Below are 18,914 nucleotides of genomic sequence, written 5' to 3' on the forward strand. Positions count from 1 at the left end.
GGAGGCCATGCAGTGTCACCATGTCCCCATGAGGCTATGCAGTCTCACCATGTCCCCAAGAGGCCCTGTAGTGTCACAATGTCCCCATGAATCCTACCAGTGTCACAATGTCCCCAGGAGGCTCTGCAGTGTCACAGAGGAGCAGCACTGGAGTGGGCACAGACCCAGGGGAGGTTTGGCAGCGTTCCCCTCTCTGTGACACCACAGTGGTGGCAGCCCCAAAATTCCACTCTTTATGACCCCACAGCAATGGCTGCCCCAACATTCCCTTCTCTGTCACACCAGAGCAGTAGCAGCACCAACATTCCCCTCTCTGTGACACCATAGTGGTGGCAATCCTGACCTTCCCCTCTCTGTGACACTGCAGTTAGGGCAGCCCTAAGTCCCTTATCTGTGACACCACAGCTGTGACACCCCTAGTCCCCCTCTCTGTGACACCAGAGGTGGCACCCCCAGCATTCCCCTCTGTCTGACACCAACACAGTGGCAAACTAAAGATTCCCCTCTCTATGAGAAAGCAGTGGTGGCAGCCCCAACATTCCAATCTCTCTGACACCACATCGGTGGCAGGCCCAACGTTCCCCTGTCTATGAAAACACAGAAGTAGCAGCTCCAATATTCCCCTCTCTGTGACACTGCAGCAGTAGCAGCCCCAGTGTTCCCTAGTCTGTGACACTGCAGCGATGGCAGCTCAAAAGTTCTCTCAGTTACACCATTGCTGTGGCAGCCCCAGTGTCCCCCTCTCTGTGGCACTGCAGTGGTGGAAGCCCCCAATTTCCCCTCTTTATGACACTGCAGGAGTGGCTGTCTGAAGTTCTACTCTCTATGACAGCACCACAGTGGCAGTTCCAACATTCCCCTCTTTGTGATATCTCAACATTTGCAGCCTCAGTGTTCCCCTGTCAGTGACACCACAGTGGTGGCAACCTCAGTGTTCCCCTCTCTGTGACATGACAGCGGTGGCAATACCAATGTCCCCTTGTTTATGACGCCAAAGCGATTGCAATCCCTTTGTTCCCCTGCCTGTGACACCACAGAGGTGGCACTCCCAGCGTTCTCCTGTCAAGGACAGCATTGCAGGGGCAGGCCCAACCTTCCCCTCTCTATGACACTGCAGGGATGGCAGCCCCAAATGTTCTCCTGCTTGTGACACCACAGTGGTGGCAGCCCCAGTGTTCCTTTCTATGACAGCACAGCAGCAGCCGCCCCAACCTTCACCTCTCTGTGACCCCACAGCCCTGGCAGCCCCAGTGTTCCCCTCTCTGTGACACCACAGCTGTGGCAGTCCTGTTTTCCTGGTCTCTGTGACACCACAGCTGTGGCAGTCCCGTTGTCCCAGTCTCTGTGACACCACAGTGGTTGCTGCCCAAACGTTCCCCTCTCTGTGACACTGCAGCTGTGGCAGCAGCACTCGAACAGAAGCAGCAGCTGTGGAACAACAGGGGAGCAGGGGAGGAGCAGAGACAGAGCTCTGGAACAGCGGGGGATGAGCAGTGGTAGAGCAGTGTTGGAGCAGTGGTGGAGCAATGGTGGACGAGCAGAGGAACTGTGCTGGAACATCCCCAGAGCAGCAGTGGAGCAGCTTTTGAGGAGCAATGGAGTGACCATGGAAAAGGTGGAACAGTGGTGGCACAGGAAACACAGCCATGAACAGTGGTGGCACATTGGTGACACAGTGGTAGCACATACGTGGCACATTGGTGGCACACTGGTGGCACTTTGGTGGCATATTGGAGACATGTTGGTGGCACGTTCGTGGCACACTGGTGGCACATTAGTAGCACATTGGTGGCACATCGGAGGCATGTTGGTGGCACGTTGGTGGCACGTTTGTGGCATGTTGGTGGCATGTTGGTGGCATGTTGGTGGCACGTTGGTGCCACGCTTGTGGCATGTTGGCGGCACAGGCCCCACAGCCATGGAGCAGCGCCGGAGATGCCGAAGCTGCGGGACACAAAGCAGCTCCAAGCTCTGTGTCCTGCAGGAGCCAGCCCCTCACACCAGACCAATCCCATCAGGCTGACCCAGAGCGGGGGCAGCAGCAGGAATTGCTGCTGGGCTCTGGAAGGCACGGATGAAGAACACTTAATGGTGCCCTGGGGGTTTGATCCTGCTCATTGTGGCCTCTTTAGTGATGCCGGGACAGTTCCAGTCCACCTGAAGTCATGAACTCAGGAGATACTCAGGACAAAAGCAATCAACTGCCTTCTTTACTGCAGGGAAACACAGCTTGGGAGAAGTTTAATGATTCCTGATTTAGGAACCAAACTGGGTCAGTTATTGGCCTGTGGTTTGTTCTAGTCCAAGGAGCAATTTCCAAAGTGCTGCACTTTGGCATTAAAAATGAGCAACGTGCCTCATCACCTGGATATTGCACTTGGAGTACAGAGCTATTTGTGGTTGTTATGATTGAGAAAATCACTGGAATTCTTTTCCTGATTTCACTCTTTTTTCCTCTGTCTGGGATGAAGCCTCCAACACTCCCTGCAGGTCTGCTTTCCAGAATCTGCTCCTCTGGAGTTGGGATGGGACAAATGAGCAGTGGGAAGAGGGAGGAAAATGGACCATTCAAACACAAACTCTATTTTTGTAACCTCTGGATTTCAGTGTTTAGAAACCAGCATTGATAGTTTTCTCTGACCAAATCCCTCATTTCTCACTTTTGCCCCGGCAGAAAACCTTCCTTTGGCCCCATTTAAGAACTGACCCTGGGAAACACCTCAGTGAAGATGCTTTTTTTGTTGGTTTTGCTAACAGATGACAAGAAAATCAATGCAAAGGGAGGGATGAGGGAGAGGGCAGAAACAATTCCTTTCTTTTGTCTTCCTGGTGGAAAATCTCCTGTGGAGGTTGTGCTGCAGCCGGAGACGGCCAAGGCCAAGGGCTGAGGGAAGCAATTCAGCTGAGGCAGCTGAGACATCTCCTCCCTGGTTTGCAGCCCTGGGGCTGGCAGGGGACACAGCTGCCCCCCGTGCACCCCACACCCCCTGGAATGGGGGATTCTTCCTGCCTCTGCCAGATGCTCCTTCTCCATCCCTGGCCTGGGTGCTCCTGGTCTGAGCTCCCTGCTATGGTCACTGCTGGGGTTGGGGAGCAGGAGGGAGGAGTTCAGTGCCAACCTGGGAGGTGCCAGCGGGGTCAGAGATGTGTGGAGGTGACAGTGACAGAGTGACAGGATGTGCAGATGGACACAGGGACAAGACAACGCCTCTGGGGGAAACTTTCCTCTTTGAGATTTAGGGAAATTTCCTTTGGAACACACACACGGACACAGACACACAAACACAGAGTGTAGCTTTGCTGAAAGGGTTTATTTCTCATTTGAGGAAAAAGGCCCAGGGCTCAGAGGGGATCAGGTGATTTCTCCAGAGGTGATCATCTCCTCATGCCACTGGAGGAGGACAGGACATGGTTTTCACCAACAGTTCCTAAGACAAAGAGCCCAAAATGTGATCCCCTGTGTCCCCTGGGACAGCTGAGGGGCTGTGTGCCCACCCCTGTTTCTAGAGGGTGAAAAGAATTGAGGTTCTGGATAAACCCAGGACAGGATTTGGCCCCTCAGATCCACAGGATTCCCAGACCCCATAAGCCCTGGGATGCTCCAAAACCTGCCTAAGAACCTCACTGCCCCCAGGGGGACTGTGGGGTTCCCAGAGCTGCCCAAGTGCAAGGAAAGACTTGGGGGCTTCTCGGAGCAGCACCCCCAAGAAACAATCAGTGAAAGCTCCTTTCTGTCCCTCTGCTGGCCCCAAACTCTGCCCAAGCAGAACACTCCAGGGTCCCCACAGGATCATGTGGGAGCCAAAGGAGCACCAAGTGCTGCTCACCTATCCATGGAGAGCGGCAGCCAGGCGCTTCTGCCGCAGGAGAGCCTGCAGCTCTTCAGCCACAGGGGGCTGGGGAAAAGGCAGCATTAGAGACACACTGGGGGCACCGGGCTGCACTGGGAGGCAGGGGAGAGCAGGGGGGCCTTGGGGAAGGGGCTGTGGCAGCAATGGGGTGCAGGAGCTGCTGTGCTGCTGCCCAGAAGCACTGGGCTCCAGGCCAAGAGGCACAGCTGGGGCAGGGGCTGCGTCCTGGCTCATCCAGGGGGTCCTGGCATGACAGGGATGGGAATGCAGCAGGGCCCTGGGCAAAGGCTTCCCTGGGGAGGAGCCGTGGGGCAGGGCATTTTCTGGGCTGTCAGGAGGCGTGCACTGGGCTGTGCTAGGACACACTGGGAGGGCCTGGGCTGTGGTGGCCATGCAAGGGGAGGGTCTGACACCAGCAGAACACGTGGTACCCACCAGAGGCGTCTCCAGGACCACAACATTGTCTAAATCCAACTGCAGAGAGACCAGGAGACCTCGCTGGTCACTGGGATGTCCCCAGTGCCAGCAAGGGATGGGGGGACACCACTGTCCTCCAGTTCCCTGAGGGGGTGCCCTCCAAAGGTAGCAGCCCACTCACCTCCCGGAGATCATCTTGGGTTCCTTCCAGGAGTGCCTGGAAAGGAGAACAAAGGCTGGGTCCGGACTGGACCTTGTGGGGCTGGGGGGAGGACACGGGTGCAGGGAGCAGGGCACAGGCAGAGGGATGGGAATTCAGGGCCTCCAAGGAGATCTGTTTGAGGTGGGGGGAGACCCAAAGACACTGATCTGGGGTCAATTGAGGGCCCAGGGGACAGGGCTGGGGGTATGGAAGGAGCAGGGTGTGAGGTACAGGGGAGGAGAAAGGAATTGAAGTGTAGGGACATGGGAGTGCAAGAGAGGGGCTTGGTGGCGACAGAAGAATGAGGATGGGTGGGGACAAAAGCAACAGGACTGGGAGATGCTGTGGGAGTGGGACGTGAGTCAGGGAATTGTACAGGGGGAGCACTCTGCAGTGGCCAGGAAGAAAGGCAAAGGATTGAGGGGGGTCATGGAAGGAAAGGCCTCAGGAATGGTCAGTGGGAGGACACCTGGGGACCCTGAATGGGACACAGAGGAGGGACCAAAAGGGTGGGATGGGAGGCCAGAAAGGGCAGGATGTGGGGACAGCGTTTGGCTGGTGCCTCACCTTGGCCTGTGCCCGGGGGCACAGCAGGATGGAGAAGAGCAGGGCTATGCTGAGCACAGCCACCTTCATCTTCCTCTGGCTCTGGGCAGCGCTGCCTGAGGCTGCAGCAGGTGAAGAGGACCTTTATCCCTGCCGGGACTCCTCCCTGCACCCTCCCTGCCAGCCCCCAGGCCAAAGCCCAGCTTGGCATAGCCCCCAGCCCTGGCTACAAGCCCAGTCCTGGCACAGAGTCCATCCCACACCACCTGTGGCACGGATCCAGCCCCCTTGCCCGGCATCCCTCCAGCTTCCTGCACGGGGCAGCTGCTCCTGGAATGGCTCAGGCACCTGGGGCACCAAGGGGGGCAGGCAGGGAGCCAAAGGCACCTGGGGACCCTGTGGGGACAACCCCCAGTCCAACACAATCCATCCTTCAACAGCCCCCAGTGCCAGATCCCCCATCTCCTGCTGCCCCTCCCCTCCCCGAGCTTTCCCTGGGGGACACCCCAGAGCTGAGCCCGGCCCCAAACCCAACATGTGGGAGAACAAGGGGAACAAGGGACATGTGATCAGGTGGCTGATTGGCATCTCAGGCACTGCAGACACTGGGGAGCACTGGGCAATGCTGATCACTGCAGACAAGGCTGAGGGCTGGGGAATGGCTCAGCAGTGACAATTCCCACATCCACACAACCCGATACCCCTTTCCCTGCAGTCGCCAAACCCGACCAAGCTCCATGCCCAGAGCACTGTCCAGAGGGGAATATGCCCTGCTCTGCCCCTCATCCTGTCACACCTGCAGCCACGGAGCCCTCCCAGAGACCCTTAGTCATGGCCCTGGCTCTGGGCCCCGGCCAGCACTGGCCCTGAGCAGGATATGCCCATCCCAGGGACATGGGGAAATGGGCACCTGTCCTCAGGCAGCCACTTGGAGCTAACTGGGGTAACAGAGGTGCCCTGTGAGGAGAGGGGTGTTGGTGCCCTGCCAGCATCTCTGACAAGCCCTGTTTACCCAGGCCCTGAGGCACCAGGAGGACATTCAGACATCTTGGGCTTTCAGGAAGGAAAATCCACAGTGAAGTGGTTCCCAAGAGCTGTCCAAGGCTGTGATTCCTGTTTGACATTCCAGGACATTAGTGAAGACTTCTGCACATCTCTTTCCCCAGGGGCAATGTGGATCCATCAGGGAAGTGTTATGACCCAGCTGGGAAAACATTTCAGGCCACTGCCTTGACTATATTTGCTCTGGAACTCACCCAAGAGGGAAGATTTTCCTTGGGAGTTTTGCTGCTTTGTGCCCTTGGAGGAGACACCAGAGTGTCCTCCTGGGGGATTCTTTGACCAGATGGACAAGAGCTGTGACATCATTGGTAGGCTGAGGTCACCTTGGAGAGAAATTGAGGAAGTGTCTGGAGGACCCTAAATAGTGAATGAATGGATGAAGGAGATTCTCACTGTCCTGACCCACTATCCATCAAAACCACAGCCCAGGGAAGAGGCCTGGTGGAATCAGGGGGGAAGCAGACCTTGTTGAGCCTGGCGCACACTGGGCAGTGTGGGGTGATCCCCTGCTGGTGTCCCAGCAGTCAGTGCAATACCACTGCTCTGATGGACTGGGCCCTTCAGAAACAAAAGAAGTGATCAAGCTCAGGGGAGGAGGGGATCTGGTCGAATTTCTCTGGGAGTTCCTCTCCGAGGGGGGACATTCCATGAGAATTGGGATGCGGTAAAGGACAGGGTGAGGGCAGCTGCTCCCTCTCTTTCTGGGCTGCGGAGGAGGACGCTGGGAGCTAGCTGCGGCTTGGGAAAAGGAATTGGTTGCTGCGGGTGGCCAGAGCAGCTTCCCCCGGCAGGTGCTGTCAGGTGCCTGCAGCACCAAAAGCATCTCCACTTGGGGCTGCCTTGACAACTCCCCCAGCCCAGCAGACGCTGAGCCCGGATGGTGCAATGAAAGCCTCAGCAGAGGGACGAGAGGACTCCTCACACAGCAGATCCAGCCGGGTTTATTAAGGGAAAATCCAAGGGTCCAGGTGAAGTGAGGGTGCAGAGGGAAACAGGAGCAAGCAGGAGCACAACCTCTGCTGAAGGGAACCAGAGGCGAAGAGCCAGGAGCAGGGCTGGGGCCAGGGTATATAACTGGAGGAAGGCAGGAGGGGTCCGGGTACAAATGATCCAATGGAGAAGGGAGCCAGGACTGGAGATAAGGTGGGGTGACACGGGATGCACCAATGGGGGAGCAGCAATTTATTGGAAAAAGAAGACAAAACGCAGCAATTTCCTGGTGCCAAGACTGTCACCACCCAGACCTGGTATTTGATGGCAACACCCATGCCCAGATCTGGACATTTCCCTGTGCCACCACAGCCCAAGTGCAGCAATTTGCTGGCAAAGAAAGCCAAACCAGGCAAGTACCTGGTGCCTAGACCAGCCCAATCTTATGTTTGCTGACACCGCCAGTGCCCAGATCTGGAATTTTTCAGATGCCTGCACAGCATAATTCTAGCAGTTTGCTGGCACACAAAGTTAACATTTGGCAATTTCCAAGTGGCAGCAAATTCCCTGCCAAGATCTGGTGTGCGCTGGTGTTGAAGATTGCAATGCAAGGTGTTTTCAGTTACCATCTGTACGGCAGACTATCTTTTGTCAAGTGGGCAGTTTGCTTTATCTCTCTCTTTGAGTGACCACATTCACACCTCCCTCGGGAGGGGACATCTGCTGATAACAGACTATTGAATGTCACTGCATGACATTGTGAGATGCTCCGCCCAGAGGGAGGAGCCAAGAATTGCTACCCAGATATAATCCAGAGGTTTTTGAGATACCAGTGATAGTGGAACCCTGGAAAAAGTTAAAGATAGAATCTAGAATGTTAGGCTTTGTGCTTTCCCAGATCAACTGCACATGTGTAAGCAGTATGATAAATTATATAATTGTTAGATGTGATGATTGTTTAGTAATTAAATGAAATTATTATATAACCATAAGAAGAATAGTGAGAAAGTATGTTGGAAATTCAGAGAGGGGCTAAATTTATGTATACAATAGAACAGTATAAGTTTAATAATTAACATGAAAGTAACGATAGAGTATAAAACATGATCATTTCAGATGTATGGTCGGAGTCAGATTTGGGTTGAATATATCCCGATTCCCGGAGCTCTTAATATAAAGCACTGCATATAATCCCCCTTGATTATGTGTTTTTGAATGCTAACACCAGCACGGCTTTCTCCACGGAATTCCCCAGAGGAACACCAGCTCTCTCTTCTCCCACTGGATCTTCAGAGGAAGAATACATCCTTCTCTACAGATACCCCCCGCTCCAGCAGAATCACATCTGACGCTTCAGGAGGGCTGCAGCCACATTTCCAATTGGACTGCCACCAACACCCTGACCCACAGGGTGTCAGCTTGGGTTCTGACTCTGTCAGTGTTGTTCTAGTGTACTGCATTGTTTATTTTATCCGTTATTTTTTTTCCCCTATTAAAGAACTGTTATTTCCTGCTCCCATATTTTTGCCTGAGAGCCCCTTATTTAAAATTTATAGCAATGCCGAGGGGTGGGGAGGGTTTACATTCTCCATTTCAGGGGAGGTTCCTGCCTTCCTTAGCAGACTCCTGTCTTTCCAAACCAAGACAGATTTTGGCGCCTAACATGCAGCTAGAGGGCACAGAAACAAAAAGGGAAAAACAGTTATTGAATAATCTAATTTTTTGTATGTGTGCCGCTATGGAAACCTCATTAAGCAACACCATGTGGTCCAGCATGCCCTGGTTTGGGTGGCACCTAATCATGGCTGTATTTCTCCCATTTGTAGGCCCTTATCTAAGCATGGGTCCTATAACCAAGGCTACTGTGTCTGTTATCCAGTATGTTTTATGGGTGAATAAGGTGAGGGATGAAGAGGAACAAGAACCAGTGACACGTGCTGAAGAGGCTCCTCCATACAACCAACTGCCCCCAGAGGAAACACGCTACGCTCTTTTCACTGATGGTTCCTGTCGCATTGTAGGGATGAACCGGAAGTGGAAAGCAGCCCTATGGAGCCCCACACGACAGGCTGCACAAGCTACCGAAGGAGAAGTTGGATCAAGCCAACTTGCTGAACTCAAAGCTGCTCAACTGGCCCTGGACATTGCTGAGAGAGAGAAGTGGCCAAAGCTCTACCTCTACACTGATTCATGGATGGTAGCCAATGCTCTGTGGGGATGGCTGGAGTGGTGGAAAGAGGCTAACTGGCAGCATAGAGGAAAACCAATTTGGGCTGCTGAAGAGTGGAAAGACATTGCTACCCGGGTAGGGAGGCTACCTGTGAAGGTCTGCCATGTAGATGCCCATGTCCCCAAGAGCAGAGCCAATGAGGAACACCAAAACAATGAGCAAGTAGACCAAGCTGCAAAGATAGAGGTGTCGAAGACAGACTTAGATTGGCAATGTAAGAGGGAGTTATTCCTAGCTCGATGGGCCCATAATGCCTCAGGCCATCAGGGCAGAGATGCCACCTATAAGTGGGCACGAGACCGAGGGGTGGATCTAACCATGGACAGTATTTCACAGGTTATCCATGATTGTGAGACGTGTGCTGCCATCAAGCAGGCCAAGGGAGTGAAGCCCTATTGAAGATGGAGGGAGAGACCCAACTTCCTTGTTCAGCTGTCGAAGGAAGGGGACCAGGACACCAGTTGGTTCATCACAGGCCCTTCAGGTCCGGTCCGGTCCCGGTCCCTCAGGTCTTTCTGGTCCAGTTTATTGAAGAAAGTATCAAACACTTATACAGCAAATAATAAGCTTATGAATATTCTGTAAGCCAAGCAATCTATTGGTTAAACTATAGCATTAACTCATCTTCATTCCTTAGGGGTTACATCTCTCTTTTCTCATGTCTCTTTCACTGTTTGTTATTATACCACAGCTAGGCCCAAGGACACTGCTATCTGTGCAGGTGCAGGACTTGGAATTAGCCATGGTTTTGTACTTTTCCATTTTCTAGCAGCTAAATTCTCAACATTCAGCATCTGACTCCGTTTATTCACTCAATCAATCACTTTTTATAACAGTGTTAATTAAGTGCATGCATATTGCAAACCCGAGCTCACAATAGGTCAGAGATAACACACCAACTCCTCCTTATGTTTCCAATACCAAGATTTGGGTTGTCAAAATTATTTTTGCTTTCCCAAAACAGCCAAAGATATACTATCTACTTGTTATGAGAAAGCTGCCTGAGAACTCTGGTATGCAAGGTTCTCAAGGTCTTCATGTTTGTCACTTTACTTGTAATTAAAAACAACCTGAGAACTTCTGCTGTTTACAGAAACAGGCTGTGAGAATTTTACTCCTCACAGCTGCCTTCTAAGCCATTTCTGAAAAAATCTCCACCAAAGCCCCACTGGTATGGTGGGCGGTGGTCCAAGTACAAGCATGGGGAGGCCTGGCAGATTGACTACATCACACTGCCCCAGACACACCAAGGCAAGCACCATGCGCTGACCATGGTGGAAACCGCCACTGGATGGTTGGAGACCAACCCTGTGCCTCATGCCACTGCCCCTACCACCATCCTGGGCCTGGAAAAGCAAATCCTGTGGAGACATGGTGTGGGAGGATCGTCGTTCATTTGTCCCAGGTGTCCACAGGGTTGGGTTTTTTACCTAGGTACAGGCAGTCCTTTGGTGACAGGGGAACTCCCACCAGGCTTGTTGAGAGTAGATCCTCTACGCTTCCCATGGCCATGCAAAGATTGTCTGGCTTTAATGACTTTGCCAAAGTGACCCAGATGTTTTGTTTTGGCTGAGGGATGATCCAGCTGGTGGTCACTTGGATACAGATTAGGGTGCTGATAAAGATGATGGCAATGGTGGCACTGGCACTGCTGCGGGGTGCCCTGGAGGGTATCGCAGGAAGAATCATGCTTCTTCTTTCCATAGAAAGGAGAAAGCTAAGGTAGTTTTCACTTGTGAATGGTAAAAGCACACATTAGTTGACTTATTTTAAGACATTCTTAAATATTCTTAAGTTCTCCCTATAGCTCTTACCAACTCCTCCCAGTCACTCCCTTCACTTTCTTAAGGAAAGTTTGAGGGAGAGGAAAAAGGAGTAGTTTCAAGACGGGAAGGAGGGAGGGGTAGGGATAAAGGGTCACTGGGAGAGGGATAGAAAAGGGAGGGGTGTGTCTGCATTTGAGATTGACATGGACGTTATCAGTGGGATATATCTACATGTGATGAGTGTCCTTGCCACAATGTTTGGATATGTGAATTTCTTTTTTCTTCATCTCCAAGAGAAAGCTGCTTCTTTGGCACGGTGGGAGAGGGAACTGACTTCCTGTTCATTCGAGGAGTCATCTTCAGATCTGTGGTCTATGTAGGCACTGATAAATCTTCTGGGAATCCACCGGGGTCCTGTATCTGTAGAAACACAAGCATATTCTGTCCCCCACATAATGAGAGGGTATGGCCCTTCAACAATTTTAGATTCATGATTCTGATCAAGTACTGGAGGTCTTTTTTTGAGGTATGTGTATGTGTTGTTATGAAAGTGCCTTAAGACAGGGGGGTTTGGTTCATTTTTGAGAGCAATTCTTGAAATATATATGATATTGGAATTAATGAAATTCAAATAATGTAAAGTACTTTGCACAGTCTCTCTTGTATAGAGAGAGCCGGGGGCTATGTACAAACCACAAACGGGACGGGACTGCTGTGGAACGTGCCTTGAGCTCTTTTATTTTTCAGCATCAGTCTCATTACATGGTTGTGTCAATGGGAAGATGCCAGCAGCTCACATCCCAAGCAGCAGACCAAGAACTTAATAGTACAACTTACTTTATAAGTTTTTTGACCAATCACACAAAGCAAAAGCATATTGACAGCAGTTCTATCCAACCACTATAAGCACAAGTACCTTTCGTTAAAACAATGCTTGCTTATTTCGAATACAATACCTGCTTGTAAGCCTTAAAACACAATGCACAGAGCTCCATTATTAAGCTTCAAACTTCCTAATATCTTGTTAGAAAAACTTTTCTGTATCTTAGGGAGTTATTCTAGACAAGCGTTAATACACAGACCATAGTTCTATTCGTCCTTACTTTCTACTTTTTGCATAATTTTTCTGCTGACCTATCTCATGACTACTGCTTAGGTCTAATCACAGTTCTGCTGTCTCTGAGGCCTGCCTTTTGCAGCTTCCCCAAAACTCTCTGATTTTGTGGATTCCCACACTGAACACAAGTTCAGCTATTTTAAATCAAATGCTCACTGATGGAGATAGTATTAGACATGGCACACTGCAAAATAGAGCTGCTATAGATTTTTTGCTGTTAGCACATGAGCACAGGTGTGAGGATTTTGAAGGAATGTGTTGGCTGAATCTCTCTGGCCAGTCTGCATCCATTCACAGGAACTGAAAAAACTACAAGATAACATGAAAAAATTGACCCTGAATGACTGGGGCTTGGATGAATGGTTTGAGGGATGGGGAATAACTGGATGGTTGAAAGACAAAATAAAGACAGCTTTGTTATTACTAGAAGTCATTCTTATATTGCTTTGTATTATTCCATGCCTAAGGAAATTGGTGACCAGCTTGGTAGAAAATACAGCGAAAAGGGTTTGGCTGGTGCAAGAAGAAGAAGGGGGAGTTGTAGCAATGTATCTGAACAACTTATGCCACACTGTGCACCAGCCATACCACTTGTAGTTGTTCTTATCAGAGTCCTCTGGAATTCACCAAGGTTACTAAGACATAAACTGTGCTAAATGAAGAAAGAAGAGGCTGAGAAACAGAATACCAAGACCTCAAGAACTCGATAATTGAAGACTGAGAACCAACTTTAATGAGCCTCTGGGACTTTGGTGCTCTTTGTGTCTGCCCTGGCCAAAGGGCTGCCCAAGTTGGCTCTGGCAGGGCTGTCTTGCAGCTGCTGCCCATCCCTGTGCCCTGTGCAGCCCAGGCTGTCCCACGGTGTCCCTGCCCTGCGCCTCTGTCCCTGCAGGCTGTCGGCATCCCCCGGCTGCCCCACCTGGCTGGGCCCTTCCTTTGCTGACAGCTCTGCCTCCTGCCTGCCTCTGCCTGCCCACACAAAGCCTTGGCCTTGATACCAAAAGGGTTTATTCAATTTTTACATTGCCTGTGAATTTTTAGCACAGGAACAAGGCATGCAGGGCCTGCTTTCACAGCAAGGATGGCTGGAAGACAAGAAGAAGACATCTGGCTCAAGAATGCAGTGACATAAAAAAGGACTGAATCTGGGAACCTGCAGTGTGTCTGATGGTAATGAGTGAATTGCAAAACACTTTTAGCGATGCTGGTAGAATTACCTATCCACTTAAGTTTGGGGTTATCCCTCACTAGACCCTATGCCTGAATAAATTATACTCTTGTTAATAGGAAATTAGTGTTAATGGAACTTTTTCTGATATTTTGGAGATTTGGTGATGGTGGAGCCTAACAGAACAAGGAGTCAACTGTGACACTGTGCAAACTCATGGAACAAAGGGTCCATTCTGACACAGTGAATCCCTGTGACAGTGGTCACAGGGGTTCTTGGATGGGGAAGAGACGAAAATGTTGACTCTATGTTCAGAAGGCCTGATTTATTATTTTATGATATATATATTACATTATGACTTTACTAAAAAGAAATAGAGGGAAAAGGTTCTTCTCAGAAGTCTAGCTAAGAATAGAATAGAAAAGAATGATAACCAAAGACAAGTCTCTCAGACTCTGTCCGAGATAGCTTGGCCTTGATTGGCCAGATTGGCCATTAATTATAAACATTCAAGATAGGCCAATCAAAAATCCAGCTGATGCATTCCACAGCAGCAGATAAACATTGTTTATATTTTGTTTCTGAGGCCTCAGCTTTCCAGAAGGGAAAAAAATCCTAAGAAAGGGTTTTCACAAAAAGATGTCTACGACAGAACCTGATGGAACCAAAATTAATTTTGGCCCATTGGGGCCACATTGAACCAATGGCCCATTGTGATACTGCAGATCCAAGGAGATCATTGTGACACTGAGAAAGCTCTTGAAACCAAGGGGCCATTCTGACACAGCAAGGCCCTGTGGAACCATGCATCCATTGTTACACTGCAGAACGTCACGGAACAAAGGTGACCATGTTCTACTGCAGAAACTCATGGAACAAATGGACCATGGTGACACTGCAGAACCAAGGAGACTGCTGCTGGCAGTGTGAGAGCTCATGGAACCAGAAGTGCACTGTGGCACAGCAAGGTCTCAGGGAACCAAGGGTCCCTTGTTAAACTGTGTGGTCTCATGGAACCATGAGCCATTGTGACACAGCATGGCCACATGGAGCCAAGGGCCCACTGTGACACTGTGGATCCAAGGAGACCCTTGTGACTGAGGAACCTCATGAAACCAAGAGTCCATTGTCACACTGTGGGGCCCTGTGGAACCAAGGGGATGACAGTGACTTTCTGGGGCTTCATGGAACAATGGAGACTGTTCTGACACTTTGAGACCCACTGGAACCAAGGAGCCATTACAGCATGGCAGGGCCTTGTGGAATCAAGGGGACTCCAGTGAACAGTGTGAGTCTCCATGAAATGAAGGGTCCACTGGAACCAGGGGTACCATTGTGAGACTCTGGGGCATCATAGAGCCAAAAGTCCATTGTGACACAGCAGGGCCTCATGGAACCGTGGAGGCCTTTTTACACTTTGAGGCCCTGTGAAACCAAAGGGCCATTGTGGCACTTCAGAGCCTTGTGGAGCCAAGGGGACCACAGTGAGCCTGTGGGGCTCGGTGTAACCAATGGTCTGCTGTCACATTGCAAGACCTTATGGAATCATGGAGACTATTGTGACACCGAAGGCCTCACTGAACCAAGGGGCCATTGTGACACTACAAGGCCTCATGGAAGCACAGAACCATTGTGACACTATGGAGTCTTGGCAGGCCAAAGGGCAGTTGTCACATTGTGTGGCACCATGGAACCAAGGAGCCCATTGTGACACTACAGGGCCCCGTGGAACTAAGGATCCATGTCATGGGGTGGGACTCCATGGAACCGAAGGTCCATTCCAATCCTAGAGGCCATTCTGACACTTTGATTCAATGAGGCCTCAGCCATATTGAATCAAGGGGCTCTGCAGGGCCTCATGGAACCAAGGAGACCCTTCTGACATTGCGAGTCCCCGTGGAACCAAGGGTCCATTCGGATACCGAGGCATCAAGGAGACCCCTGTGACACTGCAAGGCCTCATGGTAGCAAGGGATCATTGTGACACCACCACTGTGACACTGCAGGGCCCCATGGAAACAAGGGATCAGGTAAGAGTTCTGGTTTGCTTGGCCTGACTGGTGCAACTGCCCTTGGCATGTCGAAGGTCTCTTCTCACGTACCCCTGAAACACTGGGGCTCTGGGCTTTCCTTCAAATGTAAAAGAACTGCCCTTCTCTTTTAAGTATCACCCATGGCCAAAATGGGATTCCCCTTCCAAGATTCCCAATACACAGGGATTTCTCACAGACAAAAAACTGCTGTTCCAAACAAGTCTGACTGCCCTTGTCTTCCTGAGAGCTGGCTCTCACCTGCCTTCAAACACTGGAGATCTGTGCTTTCCTTCCTATGGAAAAGAACTGTCCCTCCTGCACAGGCACCCATGGCCAAAATTGGTACTTTTCCTCCAAAATTCCTACATGCAAGGGTTTTTTCTCCCAGAAAAGACTTCCTAGGACAGACAGCTCTGGCTGACCTTGGCGTCTGGTGGTTGCCTCTATTCTGCCCTGAAACACTGGGGCTCAGTGCTTTCCTTAAGGGAAAAGAACCATCCTTCTTCTCTAGATGCTCATGGTTGAAATTAGGATTCCACCTCCAAAAGTCCTATATCCAAAGATTGCTTCTACACAAAAGCTGCCACTACAGACAGGTCTGGATGGCCTTGGTCTCTGGTGACTGCAGTTCATCAGCCCCTGAAACACTGGGGCTCTGTGCTTTCCTTCCTATAGAAAAGAGGAAAAGAATTTTCTTATTCCTCCATGGCCAAAATTGCTACTCCTCCTAAAACGTTCACTGTATGAAGGGTTTCTCCCAGACAAAAGCTGCCAGCTCTGGCTGGTGTTGTGGGCTCTGATGACCACCTATCATCTATCCCTGAGAAACTGGGGCTCTCTGCCTTCCTGGTGATGGAAATAGAACAGTCTTCTCGTCCAGTGGCCTTGGCCAAATTTGAGGTTTGGCCCCTAAATTTCAGATATCCATGGATAGCTCCCAGCCAAAAGCTGCCAGGAGAGATGAGTCTGGCTGGCTTGGCCTCCCAGGGGCTGCTTCTCATCTACCATCGAGCCCTGGGGATCTCTGCCTTCCTTCAGATGGAAAAGAAATGGCATTTTCATCAAGGGACCAGTGGCCAAAATTGGTATTCTACCTCTCAAATTCTGTGTATCCAAGGATTTCTCTCTAAGGCACAAGCTGCAATTCCAACAAGGTCTGGCTTGCCTTGGAACTTGGTGGCTGCTGCTCATTTGCCCCTGAAACACTGGGCCTCTGCTTTCCTTCCAATGGAAAAGAATTGTTGTTCACATGAAAGTGCCCATGGGTAAAATTGGAATTCAGCCTAAAAACTTCTATCTATCCAAGGATTGTTCCATGGGAAAAGTAGTCAGGACACACAGGTCTGACTGGTTCTGTCCTAAGGTGATTTTCTTAGACTATGAGCAGAATGTTTTCATTTGCCAACACCTTGGAGAGGACCCAGAGATCTCCCAAGATGGGGTTTGGAGGCCTCAAGCCCAATATAGGGACAAATATAGGGACAAAGCAAAATACAGAGACAAAGCAGCTCTGTGCTCAGTGGAGTAGAGACTGAGGACAGCAGAGGAGACCTGGGAGGGATTGAAGGGTGTTTTCAGAGATGGTGGATCCTTTTGGCATAATAGAGAACAGCCAGAGAAAGAAAGAATTAATGCAAAGGGCAGATAGGGAGGGCCAGATAGGACCCAAAGAGAAAGGAATTTCTCTCCCAGGCAGAGCTCTGGTGCAACATGTCCCCCAGAAGGAGTCTGGGTCAGTGTAAGGCTTTGTGTGGGCAGGCAGAGGCAGGCAGGAGGCAGAGCTGTCAGCAAAGGAAGGGCCCAGCCAGGTGGGGCAGCTGGAGGATGCCGACAGCCTGCAGGGACAGAGACGCAGGGCAGGGACACCGTGGGACAGCCTGGGCTGCACAGGGCACAGGGATGGGCAGCAGCTGCAAGACAGCCCTGCCAGAGCCAACTTGGGCAGCCCTTTGGCCATGGCTACTGGGCCTGGGGCCAAGAGGGGACAAGTGACCCTTGCAGGGCTGGGGCCTCATTGCCTCCTTGTTCCTGCTCAGCAGCCTGGCAGGGGCCGCCCCATGCTCCTGCCCTTGCCATTGCACATCCCCACATGCCAGTGCCCATCCTGGGAAGAGCCCTGAGCAAGGAGGGAGGGACAGGATCTGCCTGGCCAGGGGCTGGGGCTCAGGCCTTGGCCCTTTGCATTCCTCAAACACATCCAGCTTTGCTCAGCACCAGAGACACCTTTGCCTTGTTTGTTCCCAGCTATCATCACTGCCTCCAGTGTTCTGCTCTACCTAGAACCTGGGGACACTTTCTCAGTCATGTCCCTCAGTGGGACCCCTTAAAACTTCAAGAAACTTTGGAATTTCAATTAATTTTGAGTTCTTTAGAAGTTTTTTGATAACTCTCTCAGCGACTGAGTCTGATGTAAACAACACCCAATCCCCAAGAGGCTCATTAAAGTCCTTGTGCTGTGTCTTTGCTGCTGAGCTTTAAAGGAACAGCTCTTCCCAGGACCAGCTCCTCTCCCAGCCCAGCAGGGCTGAGGGCTCTGCCTGCAGGCACTGAGGGGACAGGAGCCAGGCAGAGACAGGCTGAAGGCAGTCAGGATTGGGAAGACATTGAGCTGAGCCTTCACTTGGGGAAAGATCTTCACAACCCTGGGCATGGTGAGTGTGTGGGTGCAGAGCAATGTCCCCTGTGCTCCTGGAGGGATCTCCTGAAGCTGACCCAGGACAGGACTGATGTGACTGTAAGGATGGCTCTGCTGCCGTTTTTGCTTTGGGGGAGGATGTGCTGCAGAGCGGGGCTGCCCTGGGTACCGTCAGAGGGACAGGGCAGGATGGCTCTTGCTGCAAGGGATGGCTGCAACGGGTGAAGCTGGGGCTGCAGCCAGGGCTGCCCAGAGCTGTCCTGCAGAGCAGCTCCTGCAGTCCTCAGGGCTCTTGGCCAGCCCAGGGCATGTGCCACCTGCCAGGGGCAGCTGTCAGCCTGCCTGGCAGCTATAGGGAGGTGTATGGACGCTGCAGGGGAGAAGTTGGAGGTGGAAGAAGCAACCCATTTCAGGGCAGATTCCTCCTGCTGTGGAGATGGTTCATGCTGCATGGCCAGGGCTGTTCTCAGCTTTCTCCTAAAGGGAAGGGAAAGGCGCTGTCCGCTTTGGCTGTATCACTGAGACTCCTGCACTGTCACCCTGAGCACCACCAGCTGGGCCTCAGATCTCCCTCAGAAAGCGCCTCCTCAGCCTCCTCTCCCTACAGACAGCAGCAGCAGCACCTTGGCTTGCAGCATCTCTGTTTGTCTGGCCTGCCCTTAAGACCCTGCTGCCAGGGAGATGCCCCTGGGCAGTGCCCTGTGCTGGGAGGGGTGTGCAGGGCAGAGCTGAGCCCCCAGGGCTGGGCTGGGCTCTGGCAGCACTGGCAGGGATGGGGCTTGGATATGGAGAAACCACTCCCAGTAGGCACAACTCCAGGCAGCAGAGAGCCAGACCAACCCTTGGTATCTCATCCTGTCCAGCTGCACAGGGAAAGAGAGAAGGGTTTGGAGAAAATTATTTTTAAACTGGAGAACTCAAAAAGTTCACTTTATTTTTCAGGAAAGTTTTAAGTGT

The 18,914-nt window shown here is 51.4% G+C and overlaps 1 long non-coding RNA gene across 1 annotated transcript; it reads right to left on the bottom strand.

Moving 5' to 3' along the window:
• Nucleotides 1-4,286: 4,286 nt before the first annotated feature.
• On the bottom strand, nt 4,287-5,111 carry LOC135441527 (uncharacterized). The gene is made up of 3 exons (XR_010438499.1): nt 5,038-5,111; nt 4,450-4,485; nt 4,287-4,325 (listed from the first exon to the last, which is right to left on the bottom strand). It is a non-coding gene; the product is annotated as an uncharacterized LOC135441527 (long non-coding RNA).
• Nucleotides 5,112-18,914: the final 13,803 nt, after the last annotated feature.

The sequence above is a fragment of the Zonotrichia leucophrys genome, unplaced genomic scaffold (genome assembly GCF_028769735.1).
Source record: "Zonotrichia leucophrys gambelii isolate GWCS_2022_RI unplaced genomic scaffold, RI_Zleu_2.0 Scaffold_328_57872, whole genome shotgun sequence".
Classification (NCBI taxonomy): domain Eukaryota; kingdom Metazoa; phylum Chordata; class Aves; order Passeriformes; family Passerellidae; genus Zonotrichia; species Zonotrichia leucophrys.